Genomic DNA, 23,091 nt, shown 5'->3' on the forward strand with positions numbered 1-23,091 from the left:
TTTCAAGGATACTTTCTAAATTCTTTCAGGGGAGCGGACCTGGTGTGATGGTAAAGGCACGTGGCTTTCGCGCCGAGGTCCTGGATACGAATCCCACTCCCGACAAACTCGCATAATGTGAGTTCTTCTTTCGTAAGGCAAGTAAAGCGTGGGTCCCGAGATGAACTAGCAGCCAAGGGCTAATAAATCGCGTTAATACAGATAAAAAAAATAAAAATAAAAAAATAAAAAATCTTTCGGGGAATCGTAAAAACAATATCCTAGGCTTGCTTCAGGTATGTCCTAAAGAATTACTTCAGTAATTTCACCAGTAATTTATTATGGAAATTTTCCATGGATTTTTCCTGAAACATCCAAACATCTCCTGAGTTTCCTGCAAAAGATCCAGAATTCCAGTATCCCTTCATATTTTCCAAAAATTCTCCAGCAAATATTTTTCCATGGAATCAAAAATTTATCCAGAAATATTTCTCAAGATTTTCTGCAGCTATTTCATTGATCATTTCTTAAGAGGTTTTTCTGATTCTCCAGGATTTTGTTTTTTTTTTTTTTTAAATAATCCATTAAGATTTCTAAAGGTTTTTTTCACAAGTTCTTCTAAAATATCTCAATACCAAGGAAGACTTCAGGAGAAACGCTTGATGGAACTCCAAGAGAACTAATCTTTTGGAGTTCCACCAAGCGATTCACATTAAGTTTTCCCTAGTATGTCTCCAAGAATTTCTTCAGAAACTGCTCCTGAGATTCCTTCAAGAATTCCCCTGAAGTTCCTCCATAAAGCCTGCACGGATTTTTGTGGGGGTTTGGATTCTTTCAGTGATTCCTCCATTGATTGATTCATGCTTAATTTCTTCAGGGATTTCTGCAGAAATATCTCCATGGAGTCTTCAGTATTTTAAACTTTTTTTTCAGCATCAAACGTTCTTATATGCATTGTTCCATAAAATTCATCTTTGAAAAATTCCGCGGAAAATACGTCAAAAGATCTTCCATAAATTTTCTTTAGAAATTCATTCGGAAATTCTTGTAGAAATTCCTACAATGATTCTTTTTTTTTTATGAAGAGAGACAAACCAGCCAAGGGCTGCACCTGTGATTCCGTCACAAATATCTCCTGGGATAACTTCAACGATGCCTTCAAAGATATTTTCGGCAGTTCTTCCAGAAATTGCACAAACAATATTCGAGAAACTTTTGAAGGATTACTATTATGGCTAAGTATTTTCTGAATCCTTGAGAGTACTTTAGTGTATTCTCTATGTGGATATTCCTTGATGAAATTTTTGAAACATTCCCGCAAGGTTTTATTGACTAAGTAATTCCTGAAGTAATATTTGGAAGAATTCCTGAAATCCTTGCGATATCTCTGACGGAATTCCAAGAAGAATGTTATAGAGAACTTCTGTAGGAATTCTGGAAAGTTCCTGCAAGAATTTCCAAGGAAATTCACTAACATGCTGCTTATGGACACCCTTGTGGAGTTCCTTAAGAAATCCCTGATGACATTTCTTAAGAAATTCCTGGAAGAGCTCCTGGAGCTCTTCAGGAGCAGAGATGCCAAATGATCTTTTTAATGCGTATCCCCAAATTCAAAAATCTGTCACCTGGATCGAAAACAGATTTTGAAAATAGTGCTTCGTTATTTAACAAAAAAAAAACAAAAACCAAACAATGAAGATAAGAATCCAGTTTTGCCGCAATTTATATGGATGCTCAGATAAATATGACATCTCTGCTCAGAAGATATACTTCAAAGAATTGCTTGTACAATTTCTCAAGATATGAGAGGAAGTCCTGATGAAAACGTTTAAAGTCAAAGTTCTGGGGGATTCGTAATGAATCACAACGGAAATTTATGAAGTAAAGTAGTTTTTGATGGAATCTCTAAAAAAAATACCAAAAAGAATCAAAGAACTCATTCCTGGCATTCATATAAAGTAGTACCGTAGTATAAAGCTCTCTTAAGTAATATTTTTTAATCAAATCGGTTAGAAAAGGTTTAAGGTTTAACCATCATAAACCCAAAATGAAATATATTAAGCTTTAAGACGGTTTTCAAAACCTCTTCAAGGCTTATTGATGATCAAAATGTGACTGGGGCTGAGAAAGCTTCTGAAGCATAACCGGTTAAATCTTTGAAAGGACTTCTTGAAAAAAGGTCTGAATGAATCCTGAAATAAACAGATGAAGCATGCTGGGACAAATAAACAGATAAACAAATGAAGCATGCAAGGACTGCAGTCCTTGGTGGAATGTCTGGAAGAGTTTATGAAGAAATCCCTGGAGGAACCTCAAGAAGAAATGACTGAAAAAAAAACTCAAGGAATTTTCTATGGTATCCCAGAAGCACAAATAGCTGGAAAAGAGACTTTGTGAAGGAACCTCTGGAGAAATTAGCCATTTCTGAAAGAATTCCTTGAAAAAAATCTGAAAGGAATCTACAAAAGAATTCTTGTAGTAACCTCTAAAGAAATCTAGGATGGAGCTGCTGCATTAATCTCTGGAGGAATGCCTGCTAGAACTTCTAAATAGAATCCTGCAAGAAACCGTAAAGGCATTTCAGCCGGAACGACAATTTTAAATAATCTCTGGAGGAATTCCTCTTCTTTTATTTATGACACTTTACTCTAAAAGTGCATTCGTATCAGAGGAGAAATTCCTCTTAAAAACCCTACAGGAATTCCTCTTAAAACTGCTACAGGAATTCCAAAAACAATTTCTTAAGTTATTTGTTAAAGAGTTCCTGGAGAAATCTGAGAAATTTATTTTCTGAAGGAATTTCTTCAGAAATTTTTAAAGTAATAGATTAATTTCTGTAGAAATCTTTGAAGGAATTTATTCAAAATTCTTAATTTTTTTTTTTGAGCTATTGGGTAGCAATCTGAAGATCTTTTGAAAAATTTCTTGAAAAACTCCTGAAGAAATTCCAGGGAACTTTTTTGGAGGAATTCTATCCAAATTATATTTCCGTCTAGTCCACGTCTATTTTGGGCACAACTTGAATTCAATTACCGGCACACCTTCTAGGTGACATTATGCAACACAGTATGATCAACAGTTGTGAATATGGCCGTAGGTGATTATACGATTAGTTGGTCAAATTCTTCGCAATCCAATTCAAATCATGTTTGATTGTATCACGATTGAGCAGAAACATTTGAATTAAGATGAATGTTGCTTTAGAATAGCGACCAAAATATTTCAAACAACTTTTTTGCCCACCAGATCACAATACGCTATCGCAGTGCAACGATGAAATCTTTCCCTGTGGTTGTGAAATGCGAAGTTTGGTATGCAGTAACTCCACGCACAAATTTGCTTGCATCCTCCCTAGGCGACACAACTGTAAACAAAATATTTACTGACGGATTAAAGCAATGGATTTGATTAATTGCATAGCTTTTGCTGCATTATGCAGCAGTGAAATTTCACATTGAAATTCCGAAGAGCATTTGTTGGGTGTGAATTTAGGGTTGGATCAACAAGCGAATCTTGCGATGCGGAAATTGAACAGTGATGGAAAACAATTGGGCTAGCCCCTGTTTTGGTGCGATTGTCTTCGTCGTATGCAAAATGACAAAAATTGTCAATTTGTAAGTGGAGTGAAATTGAAAAGTGAAATTTAGTGTGATAATTCGATTTATTGTGCTAAAGAGGCTGGTTATCGATGGTCTACGTCTTTTTGCATCCTTCTAATGAGGCATTGACAAAGGTAAGTCGGGATATCTGTAGTGCTTGGCTATTTTCCATCTGGTGGGAATTATGACAAAATAAATTTTTATCCTAGTCCTGTTTTGTGGAACTTACGAGCAGTGCTGTGAACATTCCCGAAGCCAGAGCTCTCAGTGAGCAGCCAAAGAAAGAGGGGCAAAGAAACGCCAAGGTCACGATTGAGCGAGCGAAAACCTGAGGAGCCAAAGCCACAACTTGTCGGCGCTTCTCGGTTCTTAAGAATCAAGTGAAACTTCTATCAGGAGGATTCCCTCCATAACTGACAAGCTGGGTCAACTCTACGCATGACCAAACACAAAAAAATCATCTTCGAATTAATTCTATTAAATAAGGAAATAAAACCAGTCGACGAAATTATTACATGGCAAGGGAATAGCGAACAATCGCCCAGAATAGCAACTTTGAATGGGGTCTTCTGCAAAATTATGGGTCTAACGAACTGAAAGTAAACAAGCGCTTACTGAAAGCAACTTACATGTCCTATAAGAGTTACGGCAGCGCAAATTTTGATTGTATAGAAGTTAATTTGACAGATTTCTGAATACAATTCTATAATTATGTCAAACTTAACTTCTGCGCAACAAAAATTCGCGCTGCCGTTTCTCTTATGTGCTTGGGGCGCCCAGTCAACACAAAATCGTATATGACTTGAGTAGGATGATTAAGTGGAGGTGATATGTGGTTAAATGGATGCACGTATGAATATGATAAGCCTATTTAACATCATATACGAATTTTAGTGAGCCCCAATCAGTTGTTTTTCGAGTCCTTTTCCCAGTCAGCTTGAACGTTTTGCTATGTATGACTTAGCAGCATTCTCCGATATTTATTCGTTCGGCTGTTTTCATTACAGCATTTTTTTTCCTTGGACAGGCTCAGTGGCATTTCCTTGTCGGTGTTAAAGTGGATAGTCAAAATTATTTTAGAGAAGAGAATTGCAATTTAATTTATGGTCATATTTTTTTGAAAAATATTACGTCACGGTCCCCGACTAAAACGACATTACATGCAATAAAACTCATGACAATGTGAGAATATTTAATGATATGTTTCATCTATCATATTGTAATATAGGGTGCCTGCACTAATTATGGCACTACCTAAGGAAAACTATTTGTATAAAAATAACAAGAAGACCAATGAATCTCACCAATATGTTAAAAGATGTCTGAGCTAGCATACTTAACAGGAAAAATATAGAAACGGAACCAAAACTAGTTTCAGTATTTATTAAAGCGTGTGCCAATGATAGGAACCCTGTACCAGTTATGGCTACACTTGTTAACTTCGGTTCCTTTTCGCACTATGTGCATGCATTCCTTATGGGATTAGCCATAACTGGTACACTATGGCGAAAAAGGGTGCAAGGAAGCCAAAATTTTAAGGAAAATGATTTATTCCTACCATAATTTGAGGAAAATGTGGAGTTTAAATGAGTGCAACCATTTTTTGTGAACGTGAGTTGTTGTTCATATTTTTTTCTTGTTGATTTACATCGTTAAAAGGTGAAAATCAACTATGGTGAATAATTGGTACTATAGCCATAATTGGAGCACTTACCCTATGTGCCATTTGTAAAATGACCAATGACAATCGTGTTTGGCATAATTTACCCATCGACACCCAAAAATGATTTATCCATTTCTTGAGCAATAAAAGTAGTTTCCAGTTTCTATGTGGAACATTTTATTACCCAACGGAAAGAAAATGAGTCCATGGCTTGTGCCAATGTAGTCACATCATCTATTGCAGAATATGGTAACCCACAAGGAGTAGGTGGATGGCATTTTAATTTGAATTCCGTGGAGACGCTGTGGAGTTTGATATTGGTCGAAATACTTCAAAACATTCCGTGCACCATGGCAGTGAACAACAAAAGTCAAAGTTTTTTCTTTGCAATATATGCCAAATAAATTATCTCTAAAATGAGTACTTTCTTATAAGGTTATGGACAGGTGTCATCCCCAGCGTCAGCTGTCTGACTAACTTTTTTACCTGGATCGTACTGCCAGAAATCGATACGCTGGAAGGGCAAAGGTCGTCTTTCGAAGCTTATGCATGTGGTGTTAAAATTAGTTTGTTAACGCAAAACAACGTTTTTTTTTTCTCAAGTGTAAAAGTTGCTTCTTGGAATACAAATTGGTGTGCATTCTCTCTAAAATAAAAACTCTCATTTTTGGTTAACACCCATGCCGCACAGGGACTGTGTTGGAAACACACATTTTTTTAAATTGCTCGTACGATCACATTTTTGCAAAATATCAATATTTTTCGGTATTTGAAGGTGATTTATAAACCCAATGAGGTTGCCATGTCGAAATTATTGCAAAATACATGCTCATGTGAGCGTACGAGCAATTTTAAAAAAAATGTGTATTTCCAACACAGTCATGTGCGGCATGGATGTTTACTAAAAATGTGCAGGCCGAACACATTTTTGAGCGTAGCCGTTTTTGCGTGTTCATGAAGCTACCAGATGGTAAACAAATATTCAAATTTCTATAAGCCATTTTACGAGACGTTTCAGAACAGCTGATCGCAGCAGCGGCGTCAACTGACAGAATTCCACGCACGCTTGTTTTGCTGGAATTTCGTGTAATTTTTGAAAAGGTACTTGTTCGATAAATTGGAGATATGAGAAATTTGAGCCAAAATAGGCTCAAAAGCTGTCGTAAAAGCAATACAAAACTCAATAATTAATCAGGTATTTTTTTCGTTGCGATTCACTTGTTAACTTGCGAAAAAAAAATGAATAAAAATGTCTAATTTTGGTTTTAGCCAGTTTCAAAAACTACGCTTGACTGCCGCGCAGTCATTAACCATCATCAACCGGATGATGATTGAAAACGTTAACATCAGAGCGCGTACTTCTGTCGTTTGACTAGCCTCATAAAATAGACTATTGACTCCGCTTGATTGGAGTGGCAAAAGTAACAGAGCTGTTGCGAAGCGGATTCCTTGTAATATTTACGATAAGTATGAGCTGTTGAACATTTAGTTTTCATTGGAAAAGTATACTCAAAAGGCGAAGTAGTAGCGTGATATTACAACGTTCTAATGTCACTAATTAGTATTTTGGACAAGCTTCTCTAATGAAAACTAAATGTTCAACAGCTCATACATATTGCAAATTTTACAAGGAATCTATTTCTGCAAAAGTTTTTGAAGTATACGATCGTATTTATGAATTACAGTGGAAAATCTGATCAAAAAGGCGTCAAAACGTTGTAACCGTGACGTAGAATGTGTCATTACCCAAACTTTTTGCAACAATGGCCTCTTGTTAACAAAAAAAATCTAATAAAATCCCGAATTTTTACGTTGTCGTGACATTGCCGTTGAAATCATGTTGTAAACGGCTGTTCATTAAGCACCGAATATATTGTCAGTTGTTCTAAATGAGGATGCTTGGTTGGGATGCGACTGGGATGATTTTGCTTCGGAATGTTGGCTTTGCAGTCTTTTGGGGAATCGAAAACTAGTGTTTTCGATTCCCCAAAAGACTGCAAAGCCAACATTCCGAAGCTAAATGAGGATGAGCAACATAGATGACTGTAAAAATCGTAGTTGCTACTCCGTGATTGTTGGTGCAAATTGCGGTCTCATGGAAACCCTGCCATCGCACTAAGGGGATTCAGGTGGCGAAAAATCGAAAATTGACTTTATTCAATTTGAGATTAAGGTTCAGTAGTTGGAAGTAGACCACTTGGACCAGTAAACCCTGTTAACTGTTAGTTTGCTAATCCCTATACTTATCGAGATATTGGCAGCAGAATGAGACCATTGCCAATTTTTGGTAAAATTAATGAAATGTTCAACTTTGCATATCTTCGGCTGAAATGAAAAATGTGAAACTTTTAAAGTAGTTTCTAAAAGCTTGCTTATAAACCTTTCGAATGATGTATCAGACGTAGAAATATTGATTATAAAAATATTAAATGATGCCACATCAAAAAATAAAAAAAAATCCCATACAAACTGTTCCATACAAAAAAGTTTCGCTTCGTGACTATTTCTATGTCTTTGTTTAGGATCCCTGGGAGGCATTGAAATCAAATTTGGCTGCTACTAGCTGCTATTCTGCAATTCCAATCATGTTGTCGGCGATGATTGAGATATTGCTTTATAAAATCACCCTATTGGCCATTAAATACCTCTGAGGAAACACTTGGTCGTCATACCCACTTTTATCGGTAGATCAATCATAGCGCACTCTAAATCTGGTCTTGGATCTCTTAGCGAAGCGTGTTTTTACGAATTGGAATCCATTGTGTAAATATGAACAGAAATCCTTAAACGCCTAAAAGTATGCAATGCCCATATATTTCATGTTGTTTCAAACTGTCGGTCGTGTTGAAACAGCCTGTTCAACGTCTTTTTCATATTTTTCGGGCATAAACCCTACGAATAGGAACCAGACATTATGAAAATGACACGAAAATATTTTTGGCCACCTGTTTGTATGGAGCCGCCCCATAGTGCATCGACCAGTTATAAAGCGTCGCGTTACGCTGTTGAAGCTACCAGCAACGACGCGGCTGAAAGCATCGTCGGGTACGTGGAACAAGTTCAAAGGAACAAATGGTTCGACAGGGTGCGCAGAGCGTGTTTGGAGGAGAAGAACGAAGCGCGAGAGGCAATACTGCAGCATGATACCCTACAGAAAATGGAAAGATACAAACAGAAGCAGGAACAGTAACAGCAAACTTGCCTCTTTCGGGAGAAAAAAAAACGCCGCATGAAAACGGATCGGAGGATAAGAAAGTGGAACTGCTGAGCCGTTCTCAATAAAGACGCTCAACGCATCTCGCAACGGCTTCGTGTCGCGATCCGAAGTGTGCAGGAACAAGGACGGGAGCTTCTTGACAGCCGGACGTTTGGTGATTGAAAGATGGATGCAGAACATCAATGAGCGCGTAAATAGTGTGAAGAATGAACAACACTTTTGCTGAATTTCAGCACAACGTTGCTGATCAACAGTCAAAACTGCTGGATGGTTCAGCAAGTTGAAAAATAATTGCTGATACTCAGTAACATGTATTGCTGAATGCAATCAGCACGCAAAAAATCAGCAAAGTTTCCTGAATACCAGCAAAAAAAAAATGCAGTGTAAGGATGATCTTCGGGGGGTGTGCAAGAGAATGGTTTGCGATGGTGAAGAATGAACCACGAGTTCGCTGTGTACTGTACAGCAGACATATCATCCAGGGGGTGGCCAATGTTGGAAAGGTACGGTAGGCAGCGCGTATTTCAGGAATGCCAGACAACAACCCTGCATGTTTGTCTCAGTTCCAGTTAGTATACGAAGGCAAGGTCAGGTGTTTTCAAAGATGAATAGTAATCGCATGGCTTATTATTGTTGATTATGCGATAGGGCAACTTACGTACTTTCGGCTGTTTTGTTCTCTTCGTCAAGGGTTTTTTTTAAACTATTGATCTCAAAATTGGCCTCAAATCTTTTCCAACCAAGCTGAATTATACTACCAAGTTTCAGGCAATTTGGTCGTCAAAAACTCCCTATGACGAAGAGAATAAACCTGCCGATAATATCCTTTGTCACCCTAAGGGTCACCGGGGCAAGTTGAAACGGGTGGGGCAAGATGAAACACGAATCCTCTGCAACTTCCTGAAACACCTCAAAGAATCCCTAAAACCCTCTCGGACCCCATGTACCGCACCTGAGACGCTCGGATGCTCCCTAAAACTCCTCCGGAATGCTTCCGTAACGCCTCTGAATCCCGCCGAAAACGCTTTGAAACATCTTGAAATGCCCTCAAAATCCCCCTTAAACCCCTACGGACCCCATGTAACGCACCTGAGACGCTCCGGAACCCCCGAAAACTCCTCCGTAACGCTTCCATAACGCCTCTAGATTCCACCATAAATGCTCTGCAACTTCCTGAAATTCCTCCAAAATCTCCCTTAAACCCCCTCGGTCCCCATGTAATGCACCTGAGACGCTCTGAAACCCCTGAATGCTCCTCCATAGCGCTTCCGTAACGCCTCTAATTCCCACCAGAAATGATCTGAAATTTCCTAAAATACCTCAAAAATCTCCCTTAAACCCCCTCGGAGCACCTGAGACGCTCCGAAACCCCCAAAACCTCCTCTGTAACGCTTTTGTAACGCCTCTCGATCCCACCGGAAATGCTCTGAAACTTCCTGAAATGCCTCAAAAATCCCTCTAAAATCCCTTCGGACCCAATGTAACGCATTGGGGGTTCAAATGCCTGCCTAACGCCTCCGAATTCCTCTAAGACCCACTTAGACCCCAAGTAACGCACTTGAAGGCCTCGGAAACCCCCAAAAACGTACCTATAACGCTTCCGAAACCCGTCGAAAATCCTTTGAAACTCTCTGCAATGCTTTCAAAAACCTCCCCCCCCCCAAACCCCCTCAAGCCACCCTGAGTTCACCTGGTATCCTGCGAAAACCCCTTGGGACCCCCTGAAACTCCCATGTGATTTTTGCTCATCCACATAAACATCCCTTGGCCGACGTTGCAATAGTTACCGTCATCACTAAATATTCTTATGCACAATATTGGTTCTGAGTAGCTTTCCTTCTTTTTATGCAGGGCATAAAAAAGGTGCATAAATTAACCCTCTAATACCCAAATTTTTGATTTTGATCTAAATATAATTTTTCGTCATCTAAAATCGATTTAAACATGTTTTGGAAGATGATTCTTTTTAATTCACGATTTTTTGATTTTCGGTTTTATATTTTTCTTATTTTTATTTTTGAACATCCCCACACTTTTTTATTTTTCCTGGAAGCCTTTTTGGGATACGGATTTTTTGAGACAAAAACATTTCGAGATTTTGGGATTATTGTTGAAATAATTTTATTTTAATTTTTTTTTCATGTAAAATTTTATTTTCCGTGTAATTTTAAAGAAAATAATTTTAGAGTGCATTCGACTCCCTTAAACTATTTAACTATGATAGAATGATTTGGGAAAAAATTAAAATGTGTTAATTTTAGCGATTCAATACAAAATAATCAATAACTTTCTAAAGGTGACTTAAACATCATTTTTTCAATGATTTTCTAGAAATGCAAAAACGCTTCAAAATACATCAAAAACCATTGTAAGATATACAGAACAGTCCTTTTTTTTCTTTATTAAGAACAGTCCTAAATATCACCCAAAAATATAAAAATTTTGATTTTCTACGAAACAAAAATAACGAAAATACGCAAACTATACCCCGTCTAAAGGCGAGGTTGGGTATTAGAGGGTTAAAAGTGCATAAAAATAACATGCATAAATTGAGGTTTAAGTGTACTTTTATTTTGACCCAAACAGTGAACTTCAAACACCATTTTATTTTTGCTAATGCATATAGATGATAAACCATGACAGGCAGCTACCAAGTTTGGCATTATTCTGGTTATATCCGAACTTTTCAACTACTTTCTAAACGTCCAAAGAAACATTGTAATCGAATAGGATGTTTTAATGATGTGCGTAAACTTTTCCATTGTAAATTCGAACATTCCGCCACAGTTGATCCCCAGCTGGCGTTGTGATTCCGTTAATTCGATGAGTAGGTTGGCTCGAACCGACCGGTAATGTTTGCCGAATTGCTTGCTGAACCTCATTCGGGATATCCACGGTTGATGCGAGATGATATCTCCAATGGTAAGTTGCTGTTTGGGAAAGGAGTTTTGTCAATATGTGTTGATAGGTACACGAAATACTTACAATCTCATTCAGCGATGATACCATGTAGCAGAACACGAAACACTCCAGAGTGTAGCGGAAGGAATAATCAATAGAAAGTATGTAGAAAAGATCGACGACCGGATTAAATATAACAATTAGCACTCCAGCAGCGATTTGCAGCATGGTCATATAGTACAAAAGCAGAAAAGAGTAATTCGTCACATTTTTGAAAATATTCAAATGATCCAAAACTTCTACGTGGTGCTCAATGGAATACTTCATCTCACTATGTAGTACGTTCCAAAACTCATCTCCTTGATCGAACTTTTCGATCGCATCATTTGCGTAATCGAGTTGGTTCACTCTGTCCGGAATGCTTCCGATCGAGTCAAGAGCAATTCTCAGCTCTGCTCTCAGTCCAATTATTGCCAAATAGAGTGATAAAAAGTTTGATGCTGCAAAAAATGGAGCAGTTAGGAATAACATGCTATAGCAGAACCCAACAGCTTCCTTTGCGAAGTATGGTAAACATCCAAGTTCCATTGGAATTAGGAATGGTTCAGTATTGGCCATCCCGCTGATGAGAAATGATAAAGCTTGAAATATTACGTTGCCTACGAAAAACATTGTCACTTTTACGGCATGCTCGTATGTTTTCTGACGAATTTCACCACTTCCGGCGTGATCTTTCCTGTACTTCCGGTCGTTGATAAAATTCTTCACTCTAGCAAAATGCTCAAAATTGGCAAAAATTATAAACGATCTCATATTGTTGATGGTAAACGTAATGATCACGTGCATGTTGTTCATAACGGAATTAAAATTTTCGCTCGTTCGCACTGTCATGGAAAACCGAATACCACACAACACATAATGCAACACCATACAGGCTCGGTACGCGTTCCAAATCCATCTTAGAAGAGGTTGTTTCGATGGCAAATTTACGCAAGCTATTGCGTGAAAGAAGCTCACTATGCAAAAATGGTTCTTGCGGGGGGTAAGCTTGAAGATGTTTTTGATATGACGCCTCAGGTGGTTGAGCCAAAGGTAAACCATGTTTATGAGTGATGCGTAGAAACTGAAGTGGTTGTGAAATATGGTTACTTACCTATAAGAGCGATACGAATGTGATCTATAATTGATGATGTTTACTGGAAGGTATAATCAAAAAGTTTGATAGAATAAGTTTTCAATGCTTCTTAGCATTAATTTCGTGACGAAAAAAAGTTTCAAGTGTTTCTTGTTGTTTCTTTTTACTACCAATTCTAACTATGTAATTATTCTAGTCTGGCCCGTGCACAGTAAAGGTAACAAGGGAGGGGTTTTTCCTAATTTTAGCAAAAGTCGAAGGGACACATAGTGTAGGCAGCATCGGCAATGGAAAGGATTCAACCCCCAAAACCCCTCCCTTGTACAGTAGCCGTGTTTCAAAAAATTCAAACCGTCGTCATCTCATATCATCCACATCATATTTTATACAATGTGCTGTCGTTCTTCTTCCGCACAACAGGCTCGGGTCAGTTTTCGCCTGCTTGAACCCGACTCGTGTCAGAATCTCTCAGCTTCTCGTTCCAATCTCTGGCTGAATACTTCAATCCGTAGAAGCTTTTGCTCAAACGACAAATCTCGTCACTTCCAACCCGTAGTCCATGAGATGCCCGCATATAGATGATCTTCTACAATGATTTAGGTCATCAAATCTTTCATAGAGTATGATGTTTCGTTACGACTGTCCGGCAGAGGGGGTATTTTCGGCCTTGGCAGTCTTTTAACGGCAGCAAAAACGGCTATTGCATTGTAATCCGACGGTTTCGGTTATTTAACCTTTCTCAAGGATTCTAAAAAGATATTTTTTAACAGTTTTCGTTTTACAAATTTTGCTAATCGGCTTAGGGCCCTATCTCTCTACACTTACATATGCTCGTTTTCTTGTTGGATTCAGAATTTGGCTGTTCTATGTACGGAGTCATGGAGTGATGGCGTCCGCTATGGCTATTGATGATCAAAGTCATGTTATATTTTAATGTTTCAAAATTGTTTGCTAAAACTTTACTTACTGCGTTTGTACCGATTTGTTTGAACCTCACTGTACTTTCAGTGGAGCTTTTTGTCGGATTCGCAGCTTTTCGAAAAAAGATCGCCTACGATTTTCTCAAAATTTTTATCGCCTACGCTATGGTCGCTATTTGCTTCGACCGGACTCATGAGACAAACTGATGTGTGTTTGATTGTGTGAGAGTGTGTGAAGTGAGGAAGATTTAGCAAGGTGTGTCTGTTTGTGTGTTGGTTCTGTTTCCATTCTCTTCATCATCATCTTCTGGTTTGTTTACCTTCCCAAACGTGATAACAAATTACATCCATCATATGCGTAATAGAAATAACCAGTTCGAACCGATTGCGGAATTCTGCATCAAAGCTGAAGAAACCACACGAAGGTTTCTGAAGGAAAACCCGAAGGTTTCTGACTATGGGCAACCCGATATCCCCATACATTGCAGACTGGGTAATGGAAACATTGTTAGATACGGTTGTCCGAATGTTGCAAATACCATTGCCATTCATCCGCAAATTCGTTGATGACCTAATTACCGCCATCCCACTTAGTCAGCTAAAACATGTAATAGATACTTTCAACAGCTATGACATCCACATTCAATTCACTTATGAATTGGAAGTGGACAACAAATTGCCGTATCTTGACATGCTTTTAACACGCCACGGCGATCAGAAGGTAACAACGTCCTGGTACCAAAAACCCATCGCCAGTGAACGTTGTCTGCAATATCAATCGTTCCATCCCCTTGGCCAGAAACTAAATGTAGCTCTAAACTTCGCCCGCCGAGTAAATCGATTGTCCACCGATCTCGACGAACAGTCCACAAAGAAAATGATTGACGATCAACTAAAGATGAATGGATACCCCAAGCCACTGAGGAGTAGGATCATAAACAGAATGAATGAACGAAACACGGATCGTTCCGTCCAACACAGCGCACAAAACCTGGAACATACCTACCTTTCCATTGCTAACATACCTCACCTGTCGAACATGATCGACAGAGTAATCAGGCGGGAGTACACAAACGTGCGACTCGCCAAGTACAACGTACGGAAGGTAAACAACATGTTCTCCAAGGTAAAAGATCCTGTACCACTAGAAAACCAGTCCAATGTTGTCTACCATATACCATGCTCGAACTGCGAGGCATCGTATGTAGGAATCACAACAAACCGACTGCGAACGAGGATGAGCGGACACAAGACGCATTACAACACGTTAGATCGACTACTGGAACAGGACCACACAGCAACAAGTCACGAAATCACCAGCCTCGGGGAACGCACAGCGCTAATGTATCACAGCATCGCAGAGAATCATCGGTTCGACCTAAAAAGAGTGAATATTATAGACAGGGCAAACAACACACAGACTCTTCAGTTTCTGGAAATGTGCCACATAAAAAACAATGTACATGCAGTCAACAAACGAACCGACACAGAAGGTCTTCATGCTATATATGCAGGGATTCTTCACGAAATAGGGAAGGTAAACAAACCAGAAGATGATGATGAAGAGAATGGAAACAGAACCAACACACAAACAGACACACCTTGCTAAATCTTCCTCACTTCACACACTCTCACACAATCAAACACACATCAGTTTGTCTCATGAGTCCGGTCGCAGCAAATAGCGACCAAAGCGTAGGCGATAAAAATATCGAAAAAATCGTTGGCGATCTTTTTCGAAAAGCTGCGAATCCGACAAAAAAGCTCCACTGAAAGTACAGTGAGGTTCAAACAAATCGGTACAAACGCAGTAAGTAAAGTTTTAGCAAACAATTTTGAAACATTAAAATATAACATGACTTTGATCATCAATAGCCATAGCGGACGCCATCACTCCATGACTTTGTACATAGAACAGCCAAATTCTAAATCCAACAAGAAAACGAGCATATGTAAGTGTAGAGAGATAGGGCCCTAAACCGATAAGCAAAATTTGTTAAACGAAAACTGTTTAAAAATATCTTTTGAGAATCCTTGAGAAAGGTTAAATAACCGAAACCGTCGGCAATAGCCGTTTTTGCTGCCGTTAAAAGACTGCCAAGGCCGAAAATACCCCCTCTGCCGGTTTTCATAGAGTATATAACTTTATATTTACACTTGCAATGCCAGCCTGCTACACTGCATAATGATACAAAATGCACCATATTTACTTATATTCTTCAAATACTAGTAGGTATTGTTTTGTACCTTTGAAACCAGTGAAAATTACTCTTCATTCCAACTGGTAACAGATAATGACATGATCTCGAAAATGTTTGTAGCAGACAAAACGGAAGCTGATTTTGTTGCGTACAACTCGTGCATAATACCAACCCAAAATCGAAACTTTTTCATGACACATCCTTAGCAGCGTTGCAGTGTTTACCGACTCGAAGTTACCGCTCGAAAATCACAATACAAGGCTAAAAAATCTCTAAACTCGTGTTGCATGATCTTTATCCTATTCTGTTCAAGTTGGGACAAACCTATGTCGCATTGGGTAGAATGTCGCAACAAATTCAATTTACGACATTGTCGTTATTGTTGCGCGATGGCTGAATTTTGATTCAGTGTTTGAAACATTTAATGTTGTTTCAACTTTTACGACATTTATTTTTTTGAAATCTGCATTCTTTATCATTATTTGTGCTTTAAAAGTTACGTTATCTAGTCCAACCCACTCAGATCCGTGAACTTCTGTGAAATTCAGAGCCATTCCTAAATGCCTTTGAGATATTTCTGAATAACTAAACTACCCTACAACTAAGAACTTCCAGCTAAGGTGAAACTATGACAAAGCCACATCTCTGAAGAATCAAATAACGCTTTGTGCTGAAAATTTGATCCGTTTAACCAATCGATCAACTTTTCAGCGCAAATCATCTGTTGGATCTTCAGTTGTATGCTCTTGAAAATTGGACATGTCGCTTCGTCTTAAATCTAACTATACATAACTAGATAGGGTTTAAATCAATAATCATTCCATACTTGTAAAAATATTTCACATCAGCCAATTGAACTTTCAGAAAATTTACTGGACATGATAGTTTGTATAATGAAAAAAGTTACCGTTACACCCGTAGACTTTAGGATGTAATCTGAAGGACGGTTAGGGTAACCTTAGACATCCCAACAGATCTGATACTGTCTATTGAACTTTCAGAAGACTCACTGGACATGAAAGATTACATATTGTGGCTTTATATATTGGATAAAGTGTCCGTGTCTTTCAACCTAGGATATCCTGGCATGAACATGAACATGAAAGATTGCAAATCGTAGCTTTGTATAATGAAAGAAGTTACCGTTACACCCGTAGACTTGGGGAGCTAAACTCAAGAACAGTTTGGATGACCTACGGATATCTCGACTGATCTGATACTGATAATTGATCTTTCAGAAGACTTGCTGGATTTGATAGATTACAAATTGTAGCATTGTACAATTAAAGAATTTACCGACACACCCTTAGACCTTAGGGTCTAAACACAACAACAAATTGGATGACCTAGGATATTCCGACTGGTCCGATAATGTCTTGTGAACTTTCAGAAGACTAATTTAACATGAAAGATTACAAATAGTAGCTTTGTATATTGAGAGAAGTTATCGTTACATCCGTTGACTTAAGGATCTAAACTCAAGAATAGTTTGGATGACCTGGGATATCCAGAAACAATATTAAGCATCATATTCTCCCCTTTTTATGCTGCTAAGCACCAATACTATAAAAATATGTAAAAAAAAATCTGTCATAAGCATGGAAAAATCGCGGCTTCAACGGGTTAAACCACTGAAATGCATTGGAACTGGCATTAAATAGTCTAAAACCTCTCTAAAACAATCTCTCTTAAAAATACAATCATGGGCTTCGTGACCGTGCGGTTAGCGGCGTTAGTCGTTTAGGCATATTGTGAGTGCCACGAAGTGTGGGTTCGATTCCCGCTCCAGCCGGAGGAAACTTTTCGTCAAACGAAAAATCCCCCACTGGTCCACTGGGTGTTCCGTGTTGTCCGTTGCCTAATGTTAGTGAATGTTCAGTCTGTGCAACCTCTGGTTGAAGATGGTGTAGTGTCTTTTAAAATACTTGAGGCTTAAATCAACCATTTAAGGTTGAAGAGGTCATATCGAACCCCGTTAATGAAACCGTGCATAGTAAATGAGTTGGAGATCACAGAGGATATGTAGTGACGAAACAATCCGGCTAAACAAGATGAACTATTCCAAAACCGGCGAAAATGCTTGGAACGCCTCAAAAGTTATCTTATATCTACTCCTGAGCAGAAGGAAATAACAAGTGAAAAACATTTCAAAGTAGTTATCTTAAATACTACCATACCTGGATATGCCCTTCATTAGGTGGTAATAAGAGGCAAAATAACAAACACGAATACTAAAATTTTGCATAAATAACACCTAGAAAATAACGCGGCATGCTATTCCAATAATGAATGCAAACCTAAAATTTCAAGTGCTGTATTTGTTATTCCAAAGTTATTGAATAACAAACTAATAACATTTCTTGTTATTAAATGTTTTATTTTTCGATGACTTCATGATGCAAGAGCAAATCTTGTTATTTGGTTATTTTCACTGTTAAACCAACAAATACTACATCAATACCAAACTCTTCCCAAATACCTCCAACTGTTATTGTGATGTTCTCATAACATTTCGTAGAATCTCGCAGCAATAACTATTTTGGGTATTAGAATACATGTTGCTCTTCGCATGGTATTTGTATGGTATGCCCTTCTGCTCGGGCTGGAACCCCTAATAACTTCTTTTAAACCATCCTGAAGCCACTTGAAATATCCGGAAACCCCATGTAACCTCATGCAACCCCAAAAACGCCTTGAAGTTTCTTCTGAAATCTCCAGGAGACCCTCTGATAGACCCTAGAACTTCCCTGAAGCTGCTTGAAATGCCTGGAACGAAACTCTTGAAACTTCTAAATCCTCTTTGAGATTCCCAGAAACTTCTCTTCAACTTTCCTGAAACCTTCAGTCTGGGACCATCTATAAACCACGTGGTCATATGAGAGGGGGGGCAGCTAGCGTCAGTAGTTTAGACTTATTGTTAGTGCCATGCCGATACTTGTTGCAGTAGAAGCTTTGCGTCAAACGATAAATTCAGTACTAGCCAACTGGATGTTTCGTGCGCCTAATAATAGTGATCACACAGCTTTTTTTTTAGTTTTTATTTATGTGTATTTTAACTTAAATGCTAATTCTACACTCTGACAGCTTATGCAACTGGTTAAATACGATGTCAGGACTATTCAATTATAAAACGAATAACTTGTTTGTGTGATACCTGTTTTTTGTAGTTTAAAATAAAATGTTTTTAGCATAACTTTCAATATGAAATTAAACCATCAGGAGACATTGATCAGTTGAAAACACAAAGGGAAGCATCCATTAAGTACGTCACGCTAAAATTGGAAATTTTCGAAACCCCCCCTCCCCCTTTCGTACGAGTTTTTCCTATATTTAGTGAATTTGTAGTCACACTTTCACAAATTCTCCCTCCCCCCTAGGACCGTGACGAACTTAATTGATAGCCCCAAATGGATGAGTAGATGTTCACACACTTTTATCCCACAGATGTTGAAGGAATCATGGTTCAAGGGGTTGGTTTTAGACCACGATTTCATTCGTGTGAAGTGCCTCATGCGAACAAAAATGGAGGCGTTCGCGGGACAATAAAACACCATATGACATGAAGCGGTTTCTTATGCGATATACGGTGTACACTGTTGTAATGTACACTCCCGTTCAAAAGTTTGGGGTCACCCCCTCAAAAACATGTCATTTTTTTAGGCCCATATCTCCGCCAATTTGCGTCCGATTTCAAAACCCTAGGTTTCATTCAATAGATAATAAGTCCAAGAAACTTTGAACATGATTTAAAAGGAACTTTTTCAAAAAAATTTGTATGTAAACTTAACCCAAAGTTGTCAAATTTTCTAAAAAATGAATATAAACTTACGGCAGTGTCGCTGGAAATTGGGTCGACCAAATTTTAAGATGAGGGCGGTAATATGACCCATTTTCTATTAGCTTTCAACTGCTTTTTACAGAACTTAGCTAAAGTATCTAGAAAAAAAGTTATTAAGTAAATTAATCCTTGATGTCATCGAGCAAAAGTTTGGGGTCACCCCTCAATATGATGTATCGGCCAAAAGTTTGGGGTCACTATCGTAAAACATGGAAAAGTGATTTGTTGATTTCTTTGTCATCTTTCATTTAATTTTAATTCTTCTTGGCTTATTTGAAACAAAATGAATGATACTTACTGCATAGACATTGAACCACACATATTTGTTGAAATTTACATACTAAAACTTAACGTAAAGTTGCCTCATTTTTTGAAGCGTGGATAAATATGCTAACTTTACATAACATTTTTATATACAAAAATCGTTAAATACGTTAAGTTAAAGACATAAAACGTAAATTTAGTTAATTATCTTTGAAATGAGCCAAAAATAATTAAAATTGAACTACAGATGACGAAGATATCACCAAATCACTTTTCCATGTTTTACGGAAGTGATCCCAAACTTTTGGCCGATACATCATATTGAGGGGGGACCCCAAACTTTTGGTCGATGACATCAAGGATTAATTTACTTAATAACTTTTTTTCTAGATTTTTTAGCTAAGTTCTGTAAAAAGCAGTTGAAAGCTAATAGAAAATGGGTCATATTACCGCTCTCATCTTAAAATTTGGTCGGCCCAACTTCCAGCAACACTGCCGTTAGTTTATATTCATTTTTTTGAAAATTTGGCAATTTTGGGTTAAGTTTACATACAAATTTTTTTGAAAAAGTTTCTTTTAAATCATGTTCAAATTTTCTTGGACTTATTATCTTTTGATTGAAACCTAGGGTTTTGAAATCGGACGCATATTGGCGGAGATATGGGCCTAAAAAAATGACATGTTTTTGGGGGGTGACCCCAAACTTTTGAACGGGAGTGTATGTGGATGTGTTATGCGACTTAATTATGTCACTTCAGTGTCGAGTTAATGACCTTTGCATTAACGAACTTCACTTTATCACCAAACACTACCTATGAAACAGGCTGATTAATTATCATGACATTCTAACTCACTTCAGTGCTTGTTGAAATGCCAATGAAATGGTTTACCTGCGGTTTATGTGTATTCGGCTGGCTTTCAGGAGTTAATAACGACAAAGCGCAATTTCCCACATAGTTTTGAATGCCCCTCCCCGGCCACTCATTGTTGATTGTCAGTGTCACAAAACAAAAATTATGGCTTTGTAACCATATTGATAGTTTTCCAGTTTCTTGTAGCTTTTTGGCACAGTCAAATTCATTTTGCCATTCATTAACGTTTCTAGCTTATACGAGTTTGTATGTACACTTTAAAGAATTTAAATTTACATTTCTGCGATTTCATTTGCACACAATAGCGTGTCAAACTGGCCTCACGTGATGTCGTATAATCATTGCAGACGCAATTATACGAATTAATTTGATACTTTGTGAGTTCCCTCGCACGCTCATGCCAATAAGTCAAGTTCATCGCAAAAACACATCAGAATAATTATATACGACTATCGCAATAAGCTTAAAAAATAACGTCATATGCGATTGAAATTTTCGTTCCGCCGTGCATATATGCAATAGTAGCTAAAAATATTAATCAGTTTCGTACCGACTGATACGAAACTGATTACACTTATTCGAAGAGGGTATTCTGCTAGAGGGTTCGAAAAGTCGGTACAAGATTAAAATAATACTTTTTACGACGCAATGTGTACATTCGTATACGACTCCTGGTTGTCCTGTACTCAGCGAAAAACTTGAAGAAACTTATCAGTAAACATATATTTTATGTAGGGGCTCAGAGAGAGCTGCAGCGGTAAACGCACAGATATTTACCAAAACCATGCTGGTTCGATTCCAAGTGAATCCAAGAACTTATTGTAATAGACATTTCTTTGATTTCCTTGGGTATAAAGTGTCTGCCCGCGATATACACGTGTAAAATAGTTAGTGGCAGAGGATGCTCACAGTTAATAATTATGGAAATGCTCAAAGAACACCAAGTTGAGAAGCAGACTTTATCCCGGTGAGACTGTTTCACCAAGTAGAATAGAATTTTCAACGCTGATGTTGTCTTCAGTACGCTAAACATTTCAATTTCAAATATGTAAATACATATCTGATCTACCCTCAGGCTTGTGTCAGAATCAGAACTTCTAAGAAGACATCATCTTCATTTTCACTGACATCAGAGCGTTTTTTCTCGGAAGTAATTATGCTTGTTGGTAAACGATTGTCCCTATTCGGAGATAATAAATCCTTTTCTGCGAAGCACCATTTCGCAACTGATGCAGCATATTCTAGAAACATGAACGTTTGACGGGTCATGCGCACTTTCAGCTGCACAAGTTCATTTCAGTGACACGTGTTTTTGTTATACCTGTAAGTATTTCGTTTGTTCTCATTCTTGTCCGATTCACCAGGCAGTAAACTGTTGAATGTTTGTTTTTGATTCCGGTAGTGTTTTCCTCGAAACCAATCCAAATGACGATGGCAATTTGTCTTTGCTTTTCAGCTTGCATGAGCACTTTCACAGTTATTAATCGATAGTTCTCTATGTCAATGATTTGTGGATTCCTAAATCATGCGGCAAGAACTAAAAGAATGTTTGCCTCATTATGAAACGTTTCTGAACACATCCAACAAACAGCTTAGTCTTACTGAATACTTGTAATTTACAGCTTTGACTATATCGACCCCTGTCATCATGTGTTCCTCCTGTGCAGAGGGCAAACATTTTTCAGCACAAACTTTTATTCCACTCGATAAAGCATACATAGCTGTGCATAGTGTGCATATGCATGAAGTAAGCTCGATTTGGCACTTGCATTTCCTACTGCTCTATTTCATAAGCACCGGGAAGGACACATTGCGATGCGTGCATCCGTTTATGGTCGTGCCGAAAGGACCGAATACCATACACAATATTGATTTCATGGACGACGGGTAATGCTTACCATGCTTACCTGGTGCCATGCCAGACAGCAGCAGCAGCGTGTACAACCATCTGGTGGAGTTAGTCGAGTGGAAGCTGCCGGAAGAATGTTTTGCATTTTTAATATCGTTCTTTCACTTTATTGTTGTGCTTCGGGCGAGTGAAATTGCGGCACATTTGAGTGTCTTGAAATGGATGAAGATTGAATAAGTGCTTTAAGTTGTAATATAATCACGGAGATGACGAGGAAGTGAATCGACATGTATCTTAGTACATATGCACTCTTAGCATCTTGGTTGTTAATAGTTAAAAGCACGCATTGCTTTGATAAGGAATACTATGGGGTTAAAGATCTGCTTTTGCTGGCTTAGCTTCTTCTTTTTCTTCTTTTTCTTAGCTCCTGGCTTCATATTGGAAACTGAACCCGGGCAACTCAGCATCTTCTTCTTCTGCTACTTTTTGGCGCAACGTTCTAACTGGATCGAAGTCTGCATCTCTGCTTAGTGTTCTATGAGCACTTCTACAGTTTTCAACTGAGAGCTCAGCCAATGAACATTTTGCATCTGTAGCAGGAAGATATCTTGAACCTCCCGGGAATCGAACCCATCCCCTTTAGCGTTGAACAT

The 23,091-nt window shown here is 38.2% G+C and overlaps 1 pseudogene; it reads right to left on the bottom strand.

Moving 5' to 3' along the window:
- Nucleotides 1–11,148: 11,148 nt before the first annotated feature.
- On the bottom strand, nt 11,149–12,293 carry LOC109409196 (uncharacterized; annotated as a pseudogene).
- Nucleotides 12,294–23,091: the final 10,798 nt, after the last annotated feature.

Source organism: Aedes albopictus, chromosome 2 (genome assembly GCF_035046485.1).
Source record: "Aedes albopictus strain Foshan chromosome 2, AalbF5, whole genome shotgun sequence".
Lineage (NCBI taxonomy): Eukaryota > Metazoa > Arthropoda > Insecta > Diptera > Culicidae > Aedes > Aedes albopictus.